The following is a 5868-nucleotide window of genomic DNA, read 5'->3' as shown; positions in this document are numbered from 1 at the left end:
ATAATGTATTATTTACGTACAAACTTACATACTTTCTCATTTCCATGTCGAATTAATATTGAACATTTAAATCATCATAATTATACTTACTTTCAACACCTCGGCAATCATAGTAAATATATCAATTTTACATTAAAAAATGCATAAATTAATGCTTATTATACATATGAACTTATCTCAATACTAAAACGGCAATTTTACCAACTTTTTCAATTTTTGATTTTTCTCCCATTCTAGATTCAAATCTCGTTTTCCGGGATTATTGAGCTTGAAAAGCTTGAAAACCCTAGCCATTGCTTCCCCCATACTAATTTCAGCCTCCATGAAAAAGATGAGTCAATTTTGGCTTTATTTTCCCTTTTTATTTTCCCTTTTGAAAACCCTATTCATGCCCATTTTTGTCCAAACAAAATATAATGGTCTAATTACCATTTAAGGACCTCCTCTTTAAACCCCCATTTCAATCAAGTACTTATGAATTAGAACACATATTTTGCAACTTTTGCAATTTAGTCCTAAAAGTCCAATTAAGCACTTTATCAGTAAAATTACTTAACGATATTTTTACATAATATTTTAATCAATAAATAAACCTTAAAACTTAATCAGAATAATTTTTTTGACTTCAAATTCATGGTTCTAAAACCATCGTTTCGTTTAGGCCCTAAATCGGGCTGTTACAGCAACTTCTGCTAATAAGCCCTAATAGGCAAATTAAACATGCAATCTATAAAATTTCTTATCAATACTCTAACACATGCATCTAATCACTCGATAAATCAAATAAACTTTTCTATCTCAGATTTTTGGTTTCGCAACCACTATTCCATTTAGGCCCTATTTCGAGATGTTATAGTATGACTCACCTCCACTGTACCGAATGGAAAAATACTGAGTACCGTAAGAGGGATTTCCTCATTTGGTGTGGTAGTGACAATGTGAGAATCAACGGCATCTAGTAAGACTGTATCACAGAACTGAAGTTGATTAGGAGAGGTTTCGGGCTTGTTTTTGTGTAGTTTCGATTTATCATGTGTTCTAGGTTTGTGTTCTCGCCATTCGTCTAGCTCCTCTATCCGTAGTCTTCGTTCTTCATAGATGTCTTTGTTCTTTTCATGATAGTAGTGCACTGTCTCTGTTGTCTTGGTTCGAGAAGGTTCCTGCAAGGACGGTTGAATATTAGTTTTATCATCGATAGGTTTTATAGCATTATCCTGAGTCTTAGGGGTTTTGACTGAGTTGCGTGCTTGGAGTGTTACTGCATCGTCACCTGCACGAAGTGTTAGCTCTCCTGTGCCTACATTAATAATGGTTCTGGCAGTTGCTAAAAAGGGTCGTCCTAAAATTAAAGGTACATCGTTATCCTCATCCATATCTAAGACAACAAAGTCTACTGGGTAAATAAATTTATCAATTTTAACGAGAACATCATCAATAATACCTCTAGGAAATCTAACTGTTTTGTCAGCCAATTATATGCTCATCCTAGTCTATTTGGGTTTATCGAGACCTAGTTTTTAAACATTTTATAAGGCATAACATTTATACTTGCCCCTAAATCAGCTAAAGCATTATTCACAGATAAACTACCAATTAAGCAAGGAATTGTAAAACTCCCTAGATCTTGCAATTTGTTAGGTAGCTTATTCTTTAGAATGGCTGAGCAGACTTCATTGAGTTCCACATATGATGTAGTGTCTAATTTCCTTTTGTTGCTCAGAAGTTCCTTTAAGAATTTTGCTGAGTTGGGCATCTGTGAAAGAACTTCAATATATGGTAAGTTAATATATAATTTCTTTAAGAGTTTGACAAACTTACCAAATTGTTCTTCTGTTCTGTCTTTTGTCATCACTTTAGGATATGGCACACGAGGTTCATAATTCATACTTGCCTGTTTGGGATCATTATTGTTTACCTCTTCTCGTCTTTGTTCATCACGTTGTTTTGCTATATTTCTGGCTCGGGGATAATGAGTCCGTCCTTATTTTGAGCGCTAATTGCATTGAGGTGTTCCATCGGATTAGGTTCAGTATTACTTGGTAGGCTACCTTGTGGTCTTTCGGAGATTAGTTTGGGTAGCTGGCCTATCTAAGTTTCGAGTCCTTGGATCGATGCTTGTTGATTCTTAAGTGCAGTCTCGGTATTTTGAAAATGGGCTTCTGACACCGAGATGAATTTAGAGAGCATCTTTTAAAGGTTCAGCTTCTTCTCTTGTTGATAAGGTGGCTATTGAAAACCCTGAGGATTTTGTGGCTTTTGATTCCCTTGACCTTTCTAGGAAAAATTTGGGTGGTTCCTCCAACCTGCATTATAGGTATTATTGTATGGGTTATTTTGAGGTCTAAAGTTATTGTTACCCATATAGTTGACATGTTCCTCTTTGGTTGTGGGATTGAAGGATTGATATTCTATATGCACACCTCCTCCATTTGAGTCACACCTCATTACTGGATGTACCTGTATAGAACCAAGAAAACTATCAATCTTTTTTTTGAGAAGTTCTACCTGATTAGAGAGCATGGTGACTGAATCGATGTTATAAACTCCGACCGTTTTTGTTGGCTTAGTCCTCATGACTTGCCACTGATAGTTGTTCAGTGACATCTCTTCTATGAATTCGTAGGCATCTTCCAGTGTTTTATTGTTGATAGTTCCGCCAGCAGCAGCGTCAATCATTTGTCTTGTTGAGGGATTCACACCGTTGTAGAACGTTTGAACTTGCAACCATAGAGGTAACTCATGGTGAAGGGACCTTCTCAATAGATCCTTGTATCTCTCCCATGCATCGTAAAGTGTTTCTAAGTCCATCTGCACAAAAGAAGAGAAATCATTGCGTAATTTAGCCGTTTTAACAGGCGGAAAATATTTTAGTAAAAATTTCTCGGTATTTGTTCCCAAGTAGTGATAAACCCTCGTGGTAACGAGTTTAACCATTATTTAGCTTTGTTTCTCAGTGATAAGGGAAATAACCGAAGACGGCTGGCATCATCAAAACGCCATTGATTTTGAATGTATCGCAAAATTCCAGGAAATTTACTAAGTGAGTGTTGGGATCTTCATCCTGTAAGCCATCAAACTAAACAAACTGCTGTATCATCTGAATAGTGTTAGGTTTTAATTCAAAATTATTCGCAGCAATAGTAGGTCTAACTATACTTGATTTAGTTCCTGTTAAAGAGGGTTTAGCATAGTCATACATAGTACGTGGAGCAGGATTTTGATTAGCTGCAATTGCAGGAGGTAGCTAATTGTCTTGGTTTTCAGCCATCTCGTCAGTTGGAGGTTGAGTATTGTCTTCTTGTTCGTTTTCTGTGTATCGTAAACTACGCCTTATTTCTCTTTGATTTCTACGAACTATTCGATCGATTTCTTTGTCAAAAAGTAGGGGTCCTGACGGGTTTCTTCTAGTCATAAACTATAAAAACCTGCCAAGAGAAAGAAAAAGTAAATTAATAAATAAGGAAACAAAATAAAATTGCAAGAAAAATAAATGGCTAAAGTAATAAAAATTTAGTGTTCCTAATATTTCAGTTCCCCAGCAATGGCGCCAAAAACTTGATCGTAGTGATTCGTAACAAGTAATAAATATTTATAATGAAGATCAAAACTAGACTAACTATTATCACGATGAAAAGGCAAGCGCACCTATCGAACAATAGTATAGTAATGGCAAGATCGGGATATCGTACCCAAGGGAACCAAAAGTACTAGTAATAACTATCTTTTTATTATCTAGCCTAAGAATAAAAGGGTTTGTTTATTAAACTAATTATCTAAACTAATTAACTAATTTAATTAAATCGAAGAGATAATTTGGAAAAATACTTGAAGAGAAGCAATTAATAAAGACGAGACCCAAGGAGGAATCCATCTAGATTTCACTTGTTATCTGAATCTGAACCGGACGATTTATTCACTTGACTTGATCCGTGAGACTCCCTAACCTATGTTATTATCCCTATTCAAGACTAATAACGTCCAACCCCTACATTGAATAACCGAGACTTTTCTCTAATTAACACTCTAGGGTTGCATTAACTCGATCTATGGACTCCCATATTAGGTTTCACCCTAATCTGGCAAAATCTCGTAACCCTATTTCTAGGCACCCGATCAACTCCGCTTAATCATGCCAAATCTACTCTTATGCAAGGTCTATTCCTCCTCTTTATAAGCACATCAGATCATGAATTAATACCCAAAATATTAACTCAAGCATTAAAAACACATAATTAAGAACAAATCAAGTATTTATCATACAGTTCAGATAATAATAACAAGTTCCATCATAGGTTTTATCCCCCTTAGGTATCTAAGGGGTTTAGTTCATAATAAAATAAGAGTACATCTCAAAACTATGAAAATAACAAAACATAAAGAAAACTCATAAACCCCTGAAGGAATTCTGAGAGAGATCTTCAGTCATGGAGTAGCTCCGGCTTTTGAGATGGATCGTCTGGCTTCCTTCAAGTAATTACCAGCGTGTGGTTCTGTGTTCCAGAAAAGTTCTGGAGAGCCCCCCCTTTCTAGGTCATACTTAGGGTGTTTATATAGGCTTTTGATTGGCTTTCTTGCCCCCTAAGTATCCTTTTTCCGTGTAAAATACAACTCTATGAAAAAGGGACATGCCCATGTGCCACGACCATGTGACGTGGTTGCCAGGCCGTGTTCGATCCGTTAAATTGCCATGACCGTGTGGGCTTAATGGCCAGGTTGTGTGAGTCTTGTAAACCTTGGTCAACACCCTCACAAGGCATGGACGTGTGAGCTGACCATGTGGCAAGGATTAGGCCGTGTGGGTCTTCTCGATTTAGTCCGTTTTGTCCCTTTTTAGCTCGTTTTTGGCTCCTTTTGACTCTTGGTGCTCTCCTGGGTACAAAACATGAAATAACCGGATTAAAATCACCAAAATCTACAAATATAATAGTAAACATCCATAAATATGCTAAGTATTTGGGGTAAAAACATGTATCATTTGGCGTTTATCAGTAATCCCGACAACACTCCATGAGTTTATATTACGGGGGATTTAGCCTGTGCTGGTAATCCAACTGTAAGATGTGAGGTTCCCCAGAGTGCATACTTGAGAAGATCACTCTTATGGCTTGACGATAAATGGATAATCCATCGAGATTTTTGCGGAACTCAACGGAATTAATGTGAGGTATAGAAATGAAAATGTTGGATGATGAGCTCATCTAAGACAAATTACATGATGAATTATTGTGGGACTAACTTGATGTTTGAGTGCATGTAATAGTAGGCTATCTTCTATTTATTGGATTGGTTTTCTAACATGTTTGTATGCTAATTAATCGGTAAGTTTACTTTCCAGTTATTCGGGCTTACTAAGCATGTAAATGCTTACCCCTCTCGTTCCCCTGTCTTGTAATAGCCCAAAATTGGGTCTAGTTGGAACAGAGGTTTCGGGACCACAAAATCTGAGATAGAAATAATTATTTTATGATTATTTTGAGGTCTATGATATGATTGCATGATTGTGTGAAAATTTCGTGAAGAAATTCTATGCATAAAGTGCTCAATTTGAAGTTAGGGGCTAAATTGAATAAGTTGCAAAACCTGCATTCTAGAAGTTTCTAGTATGAAATTGCTTTGAAATATTAATTAGGAGGTCTTAAATATCAATTTGACCAATTTCTTAGTGATGGAAAAAAATTGGACATGAATGGAATTTTTGAAAGTTTAGTAAGGAAGGGCATTTTGGTCATTTGGTAATTAAAAGAAATAAAAAGGGAAAATAAAGCCAAAATTGACTCATCTTTTTCATGGAGGCCGAAATTAGCATGGGGGAATCCATGGCTAGGGTTTTCAAGCTTTCCAAGCTCAATAGTAAGTCCGTTCTAACCC

General features: G+C 36.2%; 1 non-coding gene across 1 annotated transcript; it reads left to right on the top strand.

Moving 5' to 3' along the window:
* Positions 1-2734: 2734 nt before the first annotated feature.
* Positions 2735-2841, top strand: LOC128281311 (small nucleolar RNA R71). The gene has a single exon (XR_008271524.1). It is a non-coding gene; the product is annotated as a small nucleolar RNA R71 (small nucleolar RNA).
* Positions 2842-5868: the final 3027 nt, after the last annotated feature.

The sequence above is a fragment of the Gossypium arboreum genome, chromosome 9 (genome assembly GCF_025698485.1).
Source record: "Gossypium arboreum isolate Shixiya-1 chromosome 9, ASM2569848v2, whole genome shotgun sequence".
NCBI lineage: Eukaryota > Viridiplantae > Streptophyta > Magnoliopsida > Malvales > Malvaceae > Gossypium > Gossypium arboreum.
The sequence above is the reverse complement of the archived record's forward strand: the minus strand, read 5'-3'. Positions and strand labels throughout refer to the sequence as shown.